This window comes from Diceros bicornis, chromosome 13 (assembly GCF_020826845.1).
Source record: "Diceros bicornis minor isolate mBicDic1 chromosome 13, mDicBic1.mat.cur, whole genome shotgun sequence".
NCBI classification, from domain to species: domain Eukaryota; kingdom Metazoa; phylum Chordata; class Mammalia; order Perissodactyla; family Rhinocerotidae; genus Diceros; species Diceros bicornis.
This window is the reverse complement of record NC_080752.1, coordinates 32,551,987-32,573,309: the sequence shown is the minus strand read 5'-3', so window position 1 is coordinate 32,573,309 and position 21,323 is coordinate 32,551,987.

Genomic DNA, 21,323 nt, shown 5'->3' with positions numbered 1-21,323 from the left:
CCCTAAAGACAGACACTGCAAACGCAAGGCGAGAACACGGGCCTACCTTAGCCCGGCCTTGCCCAGCTGGGTTCAGGCTGGCCTCTGATGAAGGCATGGACCCAGGAATCACCCCTTCATCCCCACTTCAGCCCTGGATAATGCACCTTCAGTGAGTCTCAGAAACCCATCTGGTCAGATACCTTCGAGGGCCAGAGGGAGCTCCGTTTTGTTAAAGTGACTTATAGTTTTTCATTATGTGCTTTTGTGTAACTTTCTTCCCTGCTGGAGAAAGCCAAAGATCAGAGGATGATTCACCTGTGCTATCAGAAGAGCTTACGCTAAACCGAAGCGTCTTTGCCAGCCCGGAGACTAGGGTGGCAGTGGCTCAGCAGCAGTGGGGACCTGGGAATCTATCTGGCCCTTCTTTCCTCTGCCAGTGCAGCTTAGGAGACTGTAGTAGGACTGGCTGGAGACTTGGGCCAAACAGGTAGGAAATGGGGGTGACTGGGAGGTGTTGGAGTGCAGGTAGACGAGCAAATGGGTCCTTCAAAATGACTCTTTCTCTGCTATTTGTCCTTACAAGGTCCCCTGTGTGTCTGCAGCTTTAAGGGCTGTCATGTATGGTCAAGTTGTGTACTGCACAACTCTAGAGGGCACCATTTGTGTCAGTGTCCATGTGAATGGCCCTCCATAGGGCTGTGCAGTGGTGGCTCTGAGCAGTATGGGTGAACTTAGCCTTGCAGGCGAGGGGACTCGCTTACTGGGGATCAGCGGGCCTTGGTGAAAAGTGCCTGGGCCATGGCATCAGACGGACCTGGGTTTAAATGCTAACCCTGTTACTTCCTTTAGACTCTAGATGAAGGGCCTAATTTCTCTCTGCCACAGTCATCTGATCTGTGAAATGAAGAAAATTCACCTTCTGAGCTCAGCCACGGAGAGGATTACATGAAACAACGTAGGTGAAGTTCAGTGATCTCGAGAGTACTATTTGTTGAGTGTGATCTTTGTGCCTTTACTTCCTTTAATCTTCACAACAACCTGTGAGGTGTGTACCTTCATTTTCATTTTCTAGAAAAGAAAGTTGAGCCTTAGGGGGGTTAAGCAGCTTGCCCAAGGTTATCATGTGAGTTGGGACTCTTTCAGCTCTGTCAGAAATTCAACTCAACTAGCTCAAGCAAAGGAGTGGAATTTGTTGTGTCAGGTAATAGAATTATAAAGAGTTGGCTTCAGGCACATATGTATCCAGGGGCTCAAGTTACATGCCTAGCACTCTACCCCTCCTATGCATTTTTGGCTCTTTTGTTGTGTTGTTGTTGTTCGCTTAATTTTCAGTCAGCGTCTCTCTCTGCATAGGCAAGGATGGTGTGGGCAGTTCTAGGCTTATGAGGCCTTTAGTGTCTGCCTTCTCTGAAAGGGAAAAGTGCTTCTTTCCCAACAGTTCCAGCAAAAGTTCCAGGAGAAAGCTTTGATTGGCCAGGCCAGGGTCAGAGGTCCACCCCTGGAGCCAGGCCATTAGGAGCCAGGCCATTTCAACCACATGGACCAAAAATGAGGGAGGGATTCAATTCCAAAGTTATAGGTCCACTATGGTTACGGAGTGAATATGTGCTAGAAAGGCAACTTGAACCCAGCAGTGCCTGTCACGTCAATAAATTGCATCTAATAGACCTGTCATTGTTATGATTGTGATCGCATGCATTGTGGGTAGCTGAAGTCTTCAGAAGCTTGATTTCTGGGTAGCATTTGAATTTTTTTCCAAAGAGATTTCATATTTACTAGTATTTGCCCTATTGCTGTTTCAGGGATGTTTTAACAAGAAAGCAAATTAACAAATGTGAAAACACATTGAAAAGTATAAAAATCACCATGCCACTAACTATTTCAGTATATCTTGTATCTCATAATGACCCCAGGATAAAAAGAGAGTATTGGTTTCCTTCATTCTACAGAGGAGAAAATAGAGGGACCGAGACTTTAAATAATTTGACCGACTTCGGCCTAAGGTTTGTCATCAAACTAGGATGAAACACAAGCTTCCCGACTCTCAATCCAGAAGTCTCATCATCGGACTATGTTTCTCAAATTCTCTCCCAAGGAACACCAGCCTTCCAAAGAAGTGCATTGTGGGGGCAGGTGCTAAGCAGGGAGGGCCTTAGGATCTTCAAACCAGTTTCCATGAGACCAGCTCCCTGCTTTATCTGTTTATAGAAACAATAACTTGGGCAACACTTTATATGAAGAAAAGGTTTCATTGTTCTTAAGAATTAGAAAACCATGGCTGCAGACCAAGTCAGCCCTTAGGCAAAGACACCCCAACCTCAGCTTCATAGTCAGAAGTCAAACCGAGTTGGGGAATATAATCAAGTGAGCTTCCATAGGAGACATTTTTCTTCCACTAGAATCACAAGGAGAACCTAAGTGATTAGAATGTGAGACTTAGGCACTGGTCTAAGAATGTTCACATTGCCCACAGAAAGATTAGCTGCCATGTCTTAGAAACCCACCTCCCTCCTGGACCACACGATAGCCGTTCACCAGTGGCGAGGCTTTCTGTACGTTATGCCTTCCGGGGGTGAGAAGGTTACATAGATACATAGAACTGAATTTGAATGTAAGACATCATCTGTTTTTAGCCCTTTAGGAGGTATCTGGACAAAATGCAGCCACATGATGAGGTTTTTCTTTTTGTTTCTTTCCCTGGTATGTGCAACGGGAGAGAGAGTGTAAGAGATAATACACTACAAATAACTGCTTAGTGTACGTCACTAAAGATTAAGCCTCTAGAAGGGCCGGATGCCGCAGCTGACCCTGTAAGTGTCTTATGCACCATGTGGCACTTTGTTCTGGGAGAGGCTAATACTTTAAGTTGTCAGCCTGTGCTGTTGAAGGAGAAGGGGAGGCTCTTCCTATTGGGCTGGTTACAGTGATTTAATTCATGCCCTCACGCTGACTGAGCAAGTGTTCTCAGGGCAAGGTTCTCAAGTATTAGCTGAGTAAACACATGAGCTCATGGATTTTCTTTGAAGCACACCCAGATCACATCTCATCAGACACGGAATATGAAACTCACCAGCCAAAGCCAAAACACAGACGACGATTTAAGTTTAAAATAACAAGGGTAAAATACTGATTTGCCTATTTTCTTCTTTGTTCACTATGGTTGACTGGGTTTCTTTACTGATGAAATTTCTCACAACCTTTCTATGCCAATGTGCACTGGGAATATCCAAGACAGACTTTCCAAATCCCAGTCACTGGGGTTCATAAAATTCACTTTGCCAAATAACGGCATTGGTTTTGGAGGATTAGCCTGACAGCCTATGCGTTACTTTGTTATATATACCGTCTCATGGGGTGATCATTACCTGCTTAACAGAAAACTACCTTAGGAACAGGTTGTAGTTTAAAAGTTCATTTTTAGTTGTTTATTTAGACCTTGGAGAGTAGTTTACTCTAGATCCAACGCTATACATGGGAACTCGAGGGTCCAAGGCCTATGTTGGCATTTGGAAAAGTGAGTTTTGCCAAATGTGAGAGATATACACAGGAATTTTGTGGCTAAAAGAGTTTGGGAGACTCTTCTTGAAGACTCACAACGCCCACCAGCCCAATAAAGGTTCTGAGAAGTTTTGAATAAAGACACTTGTTCAACAATATTTAACCCCCAGATTTTCAAACATGTTGATAGAATCTGCTTATGATCCAAAGACTGCAATTTGGGAAATACGGTTTATTTAACATATCATGTCTGAGAATCACAGTTTTGTCACTGTCTTAATATGGTGACACTAAAGAAAACAATCAACTGTGCTTAGTAGGATCTTTATGAGAAAGTACATCCCAAGTCCTGGCCAGGGATACAGAGATGTTTGTCTCTCAGTGTAGCTCTCCTTGTGCCCCTCCCGGGATAGAGATTTCAAAGCCATTGTTGGAAGATAGATCCTAGCATCCCAACAAAACCCATAACAAGAGAAGAACATAGGTGACATGTAATCAATAACCAAGTGCTGAATGGAGTGTTAGCAGTTTCCATGCACAAGAACCATTCCACTGATTACTCCAATTAATATTTTAAAACTCACTGGGGGCTCTTCCCTGAATAATGTGAGAAAACAATGATTTATAATTGATATAAGTTGATTACAAACTATTTACATCCTTTTAATTGATGTAGTAGCTCTAGCCATAACCCAAGGCACATTGTGTAAGACAGACCCCCAGACAGAGAGAACGCGCCCTGAGCCCTGACAGGGCCAGGGACAAGGTGGATGCTTCATGGAGTGGCTTGGACAGAACACAGGCCTTGGGCGCTCATGTCCTGTGATAAGAGAGGCATTGGCAGGGGCGTGGCTTCACAGGCAGTGAGATGGGAGGTGGCAGGGCAGGGTGGAAAGAACCCGGACTTCAGACCCAACAGGGTTCAGATCCCACCTTTCCCACCTTGTGGCTTTGAGAAAGCCATTGACCTTCTCTGAGACTCAGTTTACTTATCTGTGAAATGCGAATAAGAACACTATCTCCTCAGGGTCGTTGTGAAGACTCAGTAAGGTGTATTTATTACAGTGCCTGGTAGGCTGGTGCAGTAGGCACACATAATGACCAAAAGCTACCAAGAGATGAACTTATCCCTGTTGAAAATGCTCAATAAAACTCGCATAGGAATGAAAAATATAGGATCAGTTGTCCCCTTTTCCGTCTGCTTACTGAGCACTCTATGTGGACAGTGGCATCTGAACGGCAGGTTGAGGGTTTCAGACAAGAATTCACAGGGGGTCGGTTCCTGGGTTGGGAGCGGGTCACCACAGCCTCCCTCTGGCCATCATTTCTGCAGATACTGAAGCCTGATTATTATTTGTACTCACAGAAATGTCCTGGTGACTGACTCACCAAACTCACAAGACACTGGGGGACGAGCCAGAAGCTAATTTCATGACTTCCAGTGGGAGAAAGTCCTGGCTTTGGAGTTGGGGACAGTCATTTGGCCTGCCTTACTTAGATCAAATCACAGACAAGAAGTTGCTTGGGGAGTATACAATTAGAAGACAGGAGTTGGGTCTCCTGAAAAATTCCTCCCTCTAGCCAGGAAAGTTGGATTAACTGTCAAAAGAACAAGGCTTGCTGTCTAGAGAGTCTCATTTTCCTGGCTTGATGCTGATAAATTTTGACAAATTTCTATTCTCCAATTTCATTTTCCTCTTCTTTGCACCCAGAGCACCAGAAAATTTACAACATACTTATTTGGTAGAATGTTCTATAGGATTCTCTATAGGGAGAATTTTCTTTCCATTGGTTACATTCTGACAGTAATAAGAGTAGCAGCCACCATCTGTTGAGTGCTTACTATGTGCCAGGCACACTGCAAAATACTTTAACACCTATTATCTCCTTTAGTCATCGCAACAAGCCTGTGTGGCTTTAGACTTTGCTGATGAAGAAATCGAGACTCAGAGAGGTTAAATAACTTGCCTGGGATCACACAGCTGTGAAGTTGTGAGGCTGGAATCTGAACTCAGATCTTCCTGACTTTGAGCTCCTAACTTCTCACCCACTCTACCTCGGGTAATAGCTTTCCAAGATCCCATAATACTCATGTCTGTTGGACCCACAGATTCTTTGAATGGCTATAGAATATACTCTGGTTCCATTGGTAGCTCTGTGTGGACCATCTCCTTTGATGGACATGTCTAGAGGTGGCAAATCTTTATATGCGGTTCTCTTGTAGTTTCCATTTCAGATGATAACATTTTCTGAGATAGCCCTGAAGATAGGGACTGCTCTTGTTTAGGGTCTCCTTGCACAGCCTGTACCTACAGTAGCCACCTGGTTTCCTGCTGTGACTCCAGCCAGCAGGGAGGGGACAATATCTCAGGTTGCTTCACTGATGGTCATTGGAGCTGATGTGTTTCATCGACTCCATGGCACTGTTTAAATACACTGTATACTGAGAAGCCGGAGCTGGTTTCCCTGGGGACTACTTTATCCGCCTTTGTGAGAAGGTAAAGTCAAGTCAAGTATCTTTCCTTCTAAATCAGCAGCCAGAGAAACGCCAAGAACCTCACTACAATGCTTTTGCTGCTGATAACAGGTTGACTCAATAGCCAGGTGCAGTGGACTTAGAGTTAAAAAAAAAACTTGCCCTGCTTAAACGGGAAGTGTTATCAGCTGAATAATACATGATGCGAATACCTAGGGGCTACTGTTTGTTTACATATAATAAAATTAAAAATTTAAGCAATCATTTTGTATATTATTGTCAAGGCGAATGTTTTCTAATTCACCGCTGAAATCTCACTTTGGGGAAACTGGACTGGTACTTGATACTGTATCCAGAAGTCACTCTCTAGTGACGTTCAATAATATTTTCTATCAAAGCAGAATCCATCAGCGCCAAATCCTGTTCTGCAGACATGTCTGGAATGTGAATGTAAATAAATTACATTACAGTGGGATTAGCCATAGGCTAGCACATAATTAGGTGGTGCTAAACTCCTGATTCTGTCAAGGGAATCCCTACGTGAGGCACTGCTGCAAATATGAGCTCAGGCCCAGAGCTGCTGCCACGGGACCTGGGAATGTCACTAATTTCCACGATGCAGGAAGGTATCGTTATTTCTCCACAAATCCTTGAGCAGCCCTTTTCTCTTCTGCCCCTCAACTGTGCTTTCTCCTGTGTGTGGCATGTCCCCCCATTTGCCTGCCCATAGACCTTAGAATCTTTGTTTTCTTTCCCTCTCCTTGCCAGACTGAGAGGGACATCAGTGAGGTGCCTGGTGGCACATGGGCACGCTTTGGAAGAAATATGCCTGTGGCCTTAGTGTGGGTTCTTCCAGAAGCAGATCTGAGATGAGGGCTCGAGTGAAAGTGGTTCATCGGGGAAGTGGGGCTAACACTGATAGGGAAGTGGGAAGGGGATTCAGGAAAGGGAAGACAGCCGACGAGTGTGTACTGTTCAACCTGCTACCTTGGAGGGTGCCTGGAGCTCAACTCTACAGGGAAGCTTTGGGAAACTTTGCAAAGCACAAGCCTCCAAATTATCCCAGCCGAGAGGCAAGGGAGCTGGGGTATGTACACGCCAAGCCCTGGGGGCCGTGTGTTGGTGACTGCATTCCTGCGCACATCTGGTCTACCACCTGGGGGCAGCACAGCTCGCCACAGTTGGGAGTGGTGGGGGAAGAGCCCTCGGCACCCAGATGTGGACAACAGCAGTCGGAACTCGACTGGAGCACCTGGATGCGTCCACGGACTATGGACACGACAGCAACTGCGGCTCTTTCACCTGCTATATCTGAGACAGCACATTTACCCAAGACCATCAATTTTACCTCCAAAACATATCTTGGTTCTGTCCAATCCTCTATCATCCACTGCTGCCCTCGTCCTAGGGAGCACTATCTCCTTATTGTCTGAATTAACACAACAGGCTCTGAATTCGTTTGCCTGCTTCTAAAAATATTTTATAATAAAATATTTCATAAATATTGGAACAATAGAGAATAATATAGCAAACACTGTGTATCCACCATTCAGCTTTGCCACATCTCCATCCGGATGCCTAATTGCTTTACTTACTTACTTAACAGCATTAAAGTTTTATAGATACAATTGAAGCTCCCTGTGTGTTCCTTCTTAATCTCATTCTCCTCCAATCCTCCCAGCGAGACTGATGTTTCTCATTGCCGTGCTCTTCTATTTTCCATATGTATATATCCTATAGGTATATATGTATGTATCTTGTAGGACATACGTATATATCCTTTGGGTATGATACGTGTATAGAAGATGGTTTTACATTTTCTTCAAACATACTAAATCGACCTCATGCCAAATAAATCATAAATCATTCTGAATTTTTTTTCATTTTGCTCGGCGTTATGTTTTTACGGTTGCATCCTTGCTGGTACATGTAGCCCTGGTTCGATCATTTTCGTTGCTGTAGAGGATTACATTGTGCAAGTGTACGAGTTATTCATCTAGTTTTCTGTTAGTGGATTATAGGCTCTCCCTTCTCCCTACCACCACAAAAAAGTTTTTTTCTTTTCCTATTACGTATAGTGCTGCAATAAATATTCTTCAGCGTTACCAGTTTCCTTATGAACATGTGGGAGTCTTTTCTGGGTATATTCCTGGAAAGGGAAATGCTGAATCCTAGAATCTGCACGTTTCCAGTGTTACTAAATCTTGCCAAATTCCTCTCTACCTTGAGCGAATTTGCTCTTCTACGGACAAGGTATGAAGAGTCCTGTTTCTCTACATCTTCACCAACTCTTGATGTTGTCATGATTAATTTTTGCCAGTCTCATCCAAGACATACCACGAGCCCTGGACATTTCTCTGCCCTGGCTTTCTGTCCCTCCTGTAGCATCTGGGCAGAAGGGCCTGCCAGGGCTGATAGGGGTGAAAAAGTTCTCCTTGCTCTCCTCCGCACTTCCCTGATCACTAATGAGGTTGAACATTTTATTTATTTATTTTTTGTGTGCGTGTGAAGAAGATCAGCCCTGAGCTAACATCTGTTGCCCATCTTCCTCTCTATGCTGAGGACGATCGGCCCTGGGCTAACATCCATGCCCATCTTCCTCCACTTTATATGTGGGACACCTGCCACAGCATGGCTTGACAAGCAGTGCGTCAGTCCGTGGCCGGGATCCCAACCTGCGAACCCCAGGCCGCCAAAGCGGAGTGCGCAAACTTAACTACTACGCCACCAGGCCGGTGACATCTTATTTTTTTATGCTTATAGGCCATTCAGGCTTTGTCTTTTGTGAATTTTCTATGCATACCCTTTATCTTCTATTCTATTGGGTTATTTGCCTTGTTTTCACAGAATTGTAGCTATTTTTTCTATATTCTAGATGCTAACATTTTTTGGTGTTATGTACAAGCATCTACTCCCACTCTGTAATTTGTGTTTTTCTTTGTTTGCAGTGATTTCTGTTTTCTAGATATTTTCCATTGTAATGTAGTCAAATTTACCATATTTTCTTAATCACTTGTATATTTTAAAGAAATTCTCTACCAAGGAGTCACAAAGATATTCTCTTATACTTTCTCTCAAATGTATTAAAGCTTTGCCTTTTTAATTTAAGTTTTATCCACTTGGGATTGATTTTTGTGCACTGAGGTAAGAATCTAATTGATTTTTTTCCATGTGGAGAAATGGCAACCCCAGTGCTACTTCCTGTCAGTTCATCCTTTTACTCACTGATTTATAATGCCACGCCTGTCATAAATCAAGTTCGTATATACATATGGGATTAAATCTGAGTGCTCTTTTTCATTTCATTGATCGACTTGTCTGTCTCTGAGTCAATATCACACCATCTTAATTACTACAACTTTATAATGTCTTGATATTTAGGAAGGAAAGCCCATATTGTTCTTTCTAAAAATTATTTCACCTCTTTGCTTTTCCACATATAATATCCATGGAAAATTCTGTTAGGATCATGATTAGACTTGTATTAACTTTATAGACTGATTTGAGAGAATTTCCATTTTGTAATATTGATTCTTTCCACTAATGAATATAACCTATTACTTCCATTTATATCCCTCCATTTCTCTAGGTCTTCTTTTATGTCTTTCATTAAGGTTATACATTTCTCCATAAAGGTTTATTCCTAGTTAACTTTAAGTTTCTATTGCTAGTGTATATGGTACCTTTTTAAAACTACATTTTCTAATGGTTTTGGCTGAAGCACACAATTGATTTTTGTATATTTGAGCTTGTTCCCAGCAAAATTGCTGGATTCTCAACTTAGTTTTATTAGTTGGTACATACATTCTTTGAGTTTTCTATGGAGACAATTTTGCCTTAACTAATGAAAGTTTTGATTTTTCCTCTCCAATTCTTAGGTATCTGAGCACTTTTATTTTTGGTGTTCTTCTTATACAAAGCATAGAGAATACAGATGTTGTTTATTGATCAAAGATTCTGTCTTTTAAATGGTAGGATTCATTTGTTTACACTTTTTGTGATTCTCGATATATTTAGATTTATTTACTGATACATTGAAATTTATTCGGCTGATCTTATTTTGTGCTGGCAGTTTGTTATGTATTTTCATTGTACCCTTTCCTCCTCTTTCCTATTACCTATTGTGTTGGTTAAATTTCTTTATTGCATGCCTATGTCACTTCATAAAATCTAAACTTAATCAGTACCCCTACTTTACTCCTGAACAATGCAATGGCTTCAGAACTTTTTAACTCGAACTTTTCCCTCTCTTCTCATGTATTATTACTGTTTGGTGTTTTAATCCTACCTTCTTTTTTATAGTCTCCGAGTCATGCTTTTATTATTGTTGCTGTTTTATTAACTTGATGCTTGTTTATATTTAATCAAGTACTTCACAGTTTCATTGCGTAGTGTAGCTTCTTGTATCTCACTATGTCTTTCTGGGTTTTTCATCCTTCTTTCTGAGTAAACCTCTTAGCAGCTCTTTCAGCAAAATTCTACTAGTGGTAAACTCAGCCTTGCCTGCCTGAAAATGTCTTTATTTTACCCACACTTTTGAATGATAATTTGTAGGTAATTTAAAGATGTTATTCCATTGTCTTCTGTATTATACTAATGTTTTGAAAAAATACACCGTCTCTCTGGTCCCAGCCCCCTGCACTGTTCTCTCTGGGTGCTTCCAGAGTCTTTTCCTGGTATTTGGTATTCTTCGGTTTCACTATTGTGTGTCTAGGTGTAGATGTATTTTTATGTATCCTTCCTGTAACTTGCTGTACATTCTCAATCTATAAATACATGTTGTATTGTTTCATGGGGATGCTGAAACAAATTACCACAAACTTGGGTGATTTATAACAACCTGAATTTATTCTCTCTAGTTCTGGAGGCCAGAAGTTTGAAATCAGTGTCCTGGGCCTGCATCAAGGTGTTGGCAAGTCCGTGCTCTCTCCAGAGGTTCTGGGAGCAAATCTGTTCCTTGTTTCTTCCAGGTTCTAGTGGCTGCCGGCATTCCTTGGTTATTGGTCATGTCACCCCAATCTTCAAGGGCAGCATCTTTAAATCTCTCTTTGCTCTGCATTCACATTGCCTTCTCCTCTATGTCTGCATGAAACTTCCTTCTGCCTCCCTCTTATAAGAACACTTGTGATGCTATATAGGGCCCACCTGAGTAATCCAGAATAACCTTTCCATCTCAAGACCCTTAACTTAATCACACCTGCAAAGACTCCGTCTCCTATAAGGTAACATTTCAGGATTCTAGGGATTAGAACTTAATATCTTTGGGTGGCCATCATTCAGCCTACTATACTTGTCTATTATCTAAATTCTGAAAATTCTCAGCCATAATATCTTTGAACATTACTTTTTCCCAATTCTCCTTATTCCATGTATTGGAACTCCTGTTAAAAGTAAGTTGCACTTTCCTTTAATATTCTATTTCATTTAACCTTTGTTTCACACCCTTCACCTTTTAACGCTATGCAATACGTTCTGAGTAATTTCCTCACACTATCTTCCAGTTTATTAATTCTCTTTTCATATCTGACTAATCTGCTGTTCAATCCATCATCTGAAAATTTTGTTTTAATTATTATTTTTATCTAGAAATTCTATTACTTTAAAAATCTGCCCTTTTTTCCTCCTTAGAGTATCTGTCATATTCTGTTTTTTAATGGCCTCTTTTAAGACTTGAATCATTTTAAATACACTACATAGTCTTTCAGATAGTTTTTTTATCTGGAGTTCTTAGGGAGGAGTGTCTAGCCCTTTAGTTTATTGTAATTTCTGACTCTTGTACGTGGGGAGATTTTTCCTTATCCATTTGTAATTTGAGATTGAAGGCTCATTCTCAGCAGGGATTCATCTGTGGGAATTCTGTGTGACCTGGGTTGACAGTATGTCTTCCTCTGGAAATTTTGAGTTTGCTTCTTCTAGATTCCCCGTGGGTATCCCTTTTTGGTACTGGTGTTTGAGTTCTTTCTCAACTTGGGGATTCTGGGGTGATGTGGGTAGTATAAATTTGAACTCCAAACCTATGTGAAAGCAAGTTCTTGGTATTAATTTTTAGAGGATTATTTTCTTTTTAACAGAACCTAGACCAAGTAACACAAGCTCTGTTGTTGTCCACCCGGCTGCACAGATAGTTTCCCTCCATCTGCCCTTTCATGGGGTGGGGAGTATTAACCCTCCCAGAGTCCTAGCTCCGTGGAGAGATTCTCATTTCTCACTACCCACATCCCTTGAGTCCAAGACCTCAATTTCTGTACCTTTCTAGACACTAAAATCTCTAACCCCTATGTCATCAAGATAGTATTTCACGTCCTCTTTCGTTTCTGGTCCCTTGAAACACTTTTACTTTCTTGGGAACTCATCTATGCATTTAAAATGATGTTTGCTACATTTTGTCAAGCATTTCTAAGTGTTTGTGTGGGAGAGTTGCCTCCTTAATTGCTATGCCCTAGCCATGCTAGTCCTTTGGAAAGTTCCTAGAAAACATAGTGAACTTCCTCAAATAAAGGCTCTGCATTTAAAAACTTCCCTCTGCCTGGAGTATCTTCCCACGGCTGCCTCCCCGTCATCCTTCTGATCTCAGCTTAAATGTCATCTCCTCTGCAAGGCCCTTCCTGACCTCTTCTCCATGGAATGACTTGCATTATCCTCTATTACACCCTCTCAACTTCCTTCATGGAATTTATCATGATCCATTTGCCTTGTTTATTTATTTGTGTACTTGTTCACGGTCATCCTGCCTTCTGGAACAGATGACGTGGGAATCTGATCTGGCTTGTCCCACTCTGTATCTCCAGCATCTGCAATAATGCCCGACCACAGTGAGTTAATTTCCAATAAACATCTACGGGATAAAGAAAGGAATATACCAAAGCTGCAGAGTCTCAAGAGACTCTATCCATGCCCAGAACACACGTGCCATGAGGCCATGATGTTCTAAAGAGTCAGGAAAGATACATCGCCATGGCCCGTGGGCCTACACTCTTTCCTTGTTTCCATGCATAAACTTTAATACTCAGAAAATCCAGGCCTCAGCAAAAGTGGAAAAGTGGAAGAGTTCACATAAAACTTTTAATCAGATTCAAACCATTCGATTTCTCACCTTGATGGGTCCTCCTGGGGGTCATTCTCACATGGTGCAAGCCCTGGCCCTAGGGGCAGCCCTTAGGGAATCACGTACCTGCCAGCTTTAACTCAAGGCTAACAAACCTGTCCCCCAGCTCCCCACAGAGGTGCTAAATTGAGCTGAGAGGCATCTGAGTACGTAAAAGCAGCATACAGAATCCACACAAAGTACCAAATAATGGAATCTTTAAAAAACAAATTAATTTTCCCATTTTGAAAGCAATATAATCACTTTCCAGGAGCTCTAAAATTAGAAAAAAAGAGACCACACGTAATGTAAGACCTACTATAAGTCTCAGTAATCATTCTGGTGTATATTTGTCTGATTTTTAAAACCATGTTTGGTGTTTGTCTTTTGGCCATCACGAGCACTTACTGTATGCACGAGCTCAGTTTATACGACGCTCTGAACTAGGTGTGATTAATTATTCCCACTTTAAAATGAGATCACCAGGGCATAGAGAGGTCACGTAACGGGCTGAAGGTCTCAGGCAGGCAGTGGGCAAGTGAAGCTTCCACCCCAGGTCTGTCTGACTCTAGACCCTGTTCAAGCCTTTTCTTGCAACTCTGATACTATAATGCTTTGACCCATCCTCCTTTTCCATCGGGCTGTGATCACATGTACCGCGGTAGCTCCTCTTTTTTCCCCCCACTTAACACCACAAGCTATTTTTGTCCATTATTGGATAGTTTTTATAAGCACCATTTTTAATGACCAGCGGGAGGATATCTGATCACCATTTCCTCATTCAACAAGGGCGAACTGACCACTTTGGGGAACAATTTAGCCTGATCTTGTAAAATTGAACACTTGCACACCCAGCCATTCCTCCCCTAGGAGCATGTCCTAGAGAAGATATTAGAGCTGGGCCCCACTGCTGTAGATAAGACTGTTCTCAGGAGCATTGTTCCACATGGAAAAACTAGAGGGGCCAGCCCAGTGACGCAGCAGTTAAGTTCGTGTGCTCTGCTTTGGCCCCCCGGGGTTCGCAGGTTTGGATCCCGGGTGTGGACCAACGCACAGCTTGTCAAGTCGTGCTGAGGTGGCATCCCATGTAAAGTGGAGGAAGATGGGCACGGATGTTAGCCCAGGGCCAGTCTTCCTCAGGAAAAAGAAGAGGATTGGCATCAGATGTTAGCTCAGGGCTAATCTTCAAAAAAAAAAAAAAGGAAAAACTAGGAAAGACCCAAGTATCCATCCTGTTGATGGATACTCTCAGGAGATTCTGAATACCTCCAGCTACATGCAATGGCATGTCTGGATGTTGCTACTATGATATTGAGTGAACAAAGCAAGTCTCTGAAGCTACTATTTTTAGAAAGCACATAAACAAGCAAATCTAAGCAAGATACTGTTTGGGCACCCACATATGACTGGTAAAACTATATAAAAAAAGGCAAGAGGATGACAAACACAAAATTCGGACTGGATTCTACTCTAGTTCAATGTAGAAATTAATTTGGTAAACAGTTATTGAGCGCCTACTAAGTCCCAGCTCCTCTGTTTGCTCTTCGTATACAGCAACTTATTTACTCCTCGCTCAGCTCTGTGAGCTATTTACTAATATTAGCTGCTTTTTACAGGAAGCCAAGACTCAGAAAGGGTAAGTATGATGGTTAATTTTATGTGTTAACTTGACTAAGCCATGGGGTGCCTAGATATTTGGTCCAACATTATTTTGTGTGTTTCTGTAAAGGTATTTTTGGATGAGACTTATATTTAAAACAGTAGATAGAATAAAGCAGAGAGCTCCCCTGCTGTGGGTGAGCCTCATCAAACGAATTGAAGGCCTGACTAGAACAAAAAGGCTGACCCTCTCTCTGAGTAAGAGAGTATTCCTCCTGCCTAACTGCCTTCGAACTGAAACATGGGCTCTTCCTGGGTCTCCAGCTAGCCGACTCACTCTGCAGATCTTGGGACTTGTCAGTCTCCATAATGGCACGACCCGATTCCTTATAATAAATCTTTCTTTGTATACATACATACATGTTAGTGGTTCTGTTTTTCTGGAGAACCCTGAATAACATAGTAAGTAGCTTACCCAAAGGCCACACGGCTAAGAAGTGGTGAAACAGGTCTGGACTCTAGAGCCAGAAAGCTTATCCACTCTACCCCACTGCCTCTCCAACATGAAACTCCTCTTGGAGGACTCCTAAGATTCAAAGAGGATTTGAAGTGTCAAAACTCTATAATCTGAAAGGAGAGGCTTTCCCGAAAACCTATATGATTCTTACTTTAGATACTTTGTAAATCATACACTTTCTTCTTTGCTGGGCACACAACCAATTTCTAATATCCCATTTGGATTCTAACAGGCTCACACCCAATACAAAGTATCCGGCATTCTTCACTGGTTTCCATCAGAGTACAAGAGGAACAATCTGCATTTCAAATCATTGCGTTTGTTGTTATGACAACACACAGCCTGGATCTGTTCCTAGCAGCGGTATGCAAGGTCCCGCGTTTGAAAGCATTTGCTATATGTGATTCAGAAGGTCTCTGACAGAGGTGGGTCTATTCACACTCATTGCCATCTCCCCCCACCACACACAAAGATGAAAATGTTTCTTAGCTACCTTAATGCAATGTAAAAAACATAAAGAATGCACAAAAGCCTATAATAAGAGAAGCTCTCCCAGCTGGGAAGCTGAGCGTGGGCTCTTTCTTTGCGCTCATCTTTGCAATAATGTGACAAAACGCCAGCAGCAGTGAGCACAGTGAAACTTGATTTCCTTCTAGGAATTTACTGAGTGTCCTTCAAGTCAACTTTCCTTATTCTTTTACATACACACACATCAGTGACAATACATGTTTTCATTTGCATATATGTGTTTCATTCCACAATTTGGTTTTTGTTGTTATCTGTCAACAACAATAAATCCGTTGGTATTTTGTTGTTATTACATTCCTAAGAATTTTCTACAGTTCATTCCCTTAACTATGTTAAGGAACTGTCTTATAAATAGAGCCCGTGGTTTTTCTCCTATTTATAGACATTTAAGTGTTTCTAGGTTTTTGTTTTCTTTGCTAGAGTAAACAAGACTGCAATGAACAACTTCTTGGGTGTCTCTCTAGGCACATGTGGGAGAATTTCTCTCAGGCATATGACTGAAATGGAATTGCTGGCTCCTCCTGTATGCACTTTTTCAGTGTAACTGGATATTAACGTGATACTGCCAAATTGCTCATCAAGGAAGTTGGTCCAGCATATCCCTCCTACAATAGAGTTACATAGTTTCCATTTTCCAATCCCTTAACCAATGCTTGATATGGTCAGATTTTAAGCTGTCCTCAGTGGGTGGCTGTGATATGATATCTCATTGCTAGTTGCAGTTCCCACACTACCTAACAGGTTGAGTCTCTCCTCCCATGTTACTGGCCCAGCCAGTTCACACACCTTTTATGATCTGTTTCTTTTGCTGTTGGTTGTTTGCCTTTTACTTTCTTATGTGTTAGAAATTCTTTACATATTCCAGACACTAATTTAGTTATATGTTGCAAATATTTACTCCCAGTCCAAAAAGTAGTTTGTCTTTTAATTTTGTTCACAAAAGACTTGTAGTTAAAACGAGCAAAATTTATCAATGTTTCATTTGCTGATTTTTTTGTGGGGGGAGGGAGAGGTCTTTATAGGAGTTCCTTCCCTAGCCTGAAGACTTAAAGATATTTTGTTCCGTTTTCTTTTAACAAAGTATTCTTTTTGCATCTAGGTTTTTGATCTGGGATTTATTTTTGTGTATGGTATGAGGTAGGGGTATAGTTTCCATTTTGTTGCTCATATGGAAAGTTAACTGTCTCTGCATCATTTGTAAAAGTGTTTAATGGTTCGTGTTTTCCCTACTAGTTTATAATGCCAACTCTATCATGTATTAAGTTTCTCTATATATTTGTGTCTCTCTGAGCTCTTTATTCTCCTACATCAATCTATTACTCTTTTTCTGTATTGCTATCAGATTGTTTTCATTATGATAGCATTAGTCTTGGGAACTGGTACAGCAGGTCTTTCTTGTTCTTCTTCAGAATTTCTTGGGCTATTCTTAGATGTTTACTCTTTTGCATGAATTTTAGAATCAGTTTGTACAGTTTTGTTCCCCCAAAACTGTAGGACTTTGATTGAACCGTGTTGAGTTCATGAATTAATTTGGGGAGAATTGACAATTATGACAGTTATATGTTGAGTCTTTTCATCAAACAGTATGGTATATATTTCCATTTATTTGAGTCCTTTATGCCCTTTAATAACATTATATAACTTTGTCTATAAAGTTCTTATAACACTTTTGTTAGATTTATTCATAGTTAGATGAGGTCATAGGCTTGCTATGAGAACCAAATAAGGTAGAAGATGCAAATGCTTAGAACACTGGTAAGAACTCAATTAGTGTTAACAACTATTAATATTGTCTCATAAATTTGTGGCTACTGTGAATAAGCTATTTTTCTATTATATTTTCTAATATATTTTATGATTTATAGGAAACCTATTGATTTTTTAAAAAAATGTGGACCTTATATCCAACAACCTTTTGGATTCTCTTTTTAGGTCTAAAATTTTGTGTGTAAAACTTCTTAGATTTTTCTAGATAGACAGTCATAACTTCTGCAAATAATGAAAACATTGCCTTTGCCTTTCCAATTCTTCTATGTATTTTTTCCTTTTTCTTGTTGTATTGTATTGGCAAAGAATTCAAATACAATGTTGAATAATAGATGTTAAAGCAGGTGCCCTTGCCTTGTTCTGAGTTTTAGTGGGAAAGCTTCCACAATTCACCATCAAATATGATGTTTGTTTTCAAGTTTTGGCAGTTATTTTATCAGGCTAAGGAAATTTCTATTTATTTTTAGTTTGCTAAGAGATTTTCTATTTTTTTTAAAATCATGAATAAGTGTTGAAATGTATTATCACCTATTCCACGTCTCCTGAATTAATCATGTTACCATTTTTCCTTTAATCAGTTAATGTGTTGAGTTACACTGATAGATTTAAAAACTCATATCATCCTTGCATTCCTGGGTAAAGCTCAATAGTCACAATGTATTTATTTTAACAATCTTCTGGATTCACTGCACTGATAACTTATTTAGGATTTTTCCATCTGTGTTTTATAAGTGAGACTGAAATATAATTATATGTTCTTGTACTGGAAGATTCATAAAATTGGTCCTCTTCACTCTTTTAGGCTTCGTCTGAACAAATTATATATGAAAGGGATTATCTGCTTTTTCAAGCTTTGGTAAAACTCACCTTTAACATCTTCTAGGCTCAAAATTCTCTCTTCTTTCCTGATTTTAAAAATTCTCAGGGTCCCAGGTCTTGCTCAGATGTCATTGCCTCTGTGAAGTCTTCTTTGATTCCTCTCCCCCTACCCTCTTACTCTCTTTGGAAATCCATTGCAGTCGCTCCCTCCCTGGCAGCCTCAGATCAATTCGTTTTCACCATGCACAGCATTTATGCTTCATTTTTTTGGATGTGACTCCACCTCTTTCAAAGTGCCTAGCACAGGCCTTCTCTTAAATGTTCAGTATGCATTTGTCATATGAACATCTACATAACACTACTACTCTAGCTCATCACATCCCATACACACACACACACACACACACACACACACACACACACACACACGCACCGGGCAGATAGGACTATCATGAGAAAAAAATGTTTTTATTTTTAATCAGTTTCTGACACTAATTATTGTGATCTAGCCATGTCTGGCAGGGCTTTGCTCTTATGTAAGAAATAACATTACTTAGGCTCCAAAGTGCTGGCCAGTGCAGCAAGGGCCAGTTGGGAGAGCGCAGGTAGGCAACAACATTTGTTGAGGATTAATGAGTTGAATAAAGCTTCTGCCTTACATACTTATCACAGAGGTCTATTACTCTGTATATAAGTAATTACAGCACTTGTTGCAGTCAACGGCGTGGCTTGCAGACAGTAACCCATTTCGTCCTTGCCATCCCAGCTCAGTGTGGGGTGGTGAGTGGATGCTGGTTAAGGAGCTGGAGAGCCTAGTTACAGTTCCAGCCCCACTACTGGTCCTGTGTCTTTGGGCTACAGGCATCTGTACAATGCATGGACTGTGAGAGAAAGCACCTCCCAAGGAGTGCATATTTTAATTGGTGGACTGGACAAGATGATTTTTAAGTGTCTATCTAGCCCTACAACTTTATGATTTATAAGAACTTAAAATGCAAGGAGTACAACACTGAGAACTTGGTTTGATAAGCTTCAAATTCACTGATGGTGGGACTTCTCTTGGTCAAGTTATTTTCACATTGCTTTTAAAGATGCTGATATTTCTTCCTTTGTGATTCTCTTAGGATAAATACTGCCTGAGTTGGCATCAAAGAAAGACAGGGGAGCCAAAGGAGCTCCCTAAACACTTTGTCCCTGTCCTGGGTATCCCAAGGAAGGTAGCAGAAGTGGTTGAGTATGTCTAGGAGCCACTGGAGCTTACCAGAGGCCTGAGTTTGGGGATTATCACATATTTGGGAAGGAGTGAGGGTAACATCTCTAAAATGGATGAAATTACTGTGAAATCAGTCATTCTTTTTTTTTATTTAATTCAGTCACTATTAATAAGAGATTGATACATACATTTGCTAAGTCAGGTGAGAGATGGTAAGATGAACATGACATGGCTGCTGTCTTCAAGAAGCTCACAGCCCAGTAGGGGAGTGGAGAGAGTCATTTGTAAAGGGATGTGAGGAAGCCAGAGGGAGAAGAGGTAACCGACAACCAGAGCCTCCGGGAAGCCTTCCTGGGAGAGGTGACGTGGAACAGGGCAGCCTTGACATAGGTAGGGATTATGATTGCAGAGCAGAGGGTGAGGGAGGAGGAATCAGCGCTGATCGGAGGGTACAGCATGTGCAATAATTCTGAGGCAGAAAAATGACAGGCATCACGTCCCCCCATTGGCATTGTGAATGTCTCCAGCTATTACCCAGAACGAGGGCATTGAGATGGTCATGTGACAGACCTCAGTGCATCCCACTGGTGACTCACGAGCCCATCTCAACGCCCAGGACTGTCCTAATGGGTGGCCACCTGCGTGTTGTTGAGAGCATCCTGAATGCCTATTTGCCTTTCAATTATCTTTCCCAATGCCCATCAAGGTGTTTGGGTTTCCCAGCATTAAATCCACTTTTCCACGATAAAGTACTATTTAAGAAACATAATTTGGTAAGCAGCAAATAGGTTACTTAAGAGGGGTAACTTATTAACAAATTAGCTGCTATACAAAAATCCTTGTCCAGGGCTGTAAATGCCCTGAGGGGAAGGGGCACAGGGAGATTCAGGGCATCCGTGGTGGTGGCGGCAGACCCAAGACTTCGGGAGAGATGAAATTCCCGGGTAATCTGGTTGCAAAAGTATAAGAACACTGTGAGTCTAGAAGTGGGAGGGAGAGGCAGGACACGCAGAGGGGTCTGCACCTGTCAGGGTGGTTGTCCACAGTGGGGTCACCCTGCTGATGGCTCCTCTCTCTCCCATCACTTCTACATGGAGAAAAGGAGTCATGCCATCAAAACGCTAATGCCTGCTTCTCAGAGAAGATAAAAAACAGTCATCTCAGAGAATTCTAAAGCAGTCTTGATTACATTTCCTATTTTGGGAAAAGTGAGCTCATCTCATGCTAAGATGGGAGATCAAAGCCCTTTATTTAACAGTGGAGCCAATGCTACCTGAGCATCCACCAGCCCCTCCCGTTTGCCCCTCCAAGTCTCATGCCCTTTAAAGGGACAACAGCAAACACTTCTCTAGTGTTGCTCTGGACCAGGCACTGTTTGAAGTACTTCATGTGCATTAATCCATTTAATACTCATAAGTGCCCTATGTGACATGGTGATTATGTCACTTTTACAGATGAGGAAATTGAGGCATCTTGCCCAAGGTCACACAAATAGTAAGTGGCAGAGGCAGGATTCAAATTTAAGACGTCCGGATATACTCTATGATTTTAAATAATACACTTATAACTTCCTTTCTAGGAAGAGTTTAAATAATAATGACTATCCAGTAACCAAGCTGTATCACTTAGTAGCATAAAACCACAATCATTTATTACTATAACTCATGCCTTTGTAGGTATGCTAGGGGTCAGCTGGTGTAGGCTGGGCTCAGTTGCATTGGTTCATCTGTGAGTCAACTGGGAGCTTTGTTCTAGGCTGGAAATGGCTGGGCCATCTTGTCTCTATATGCCCCCATCATCCTCGTGTAATGCAAGAGAGTAAGAGGAATCACACAAGGGC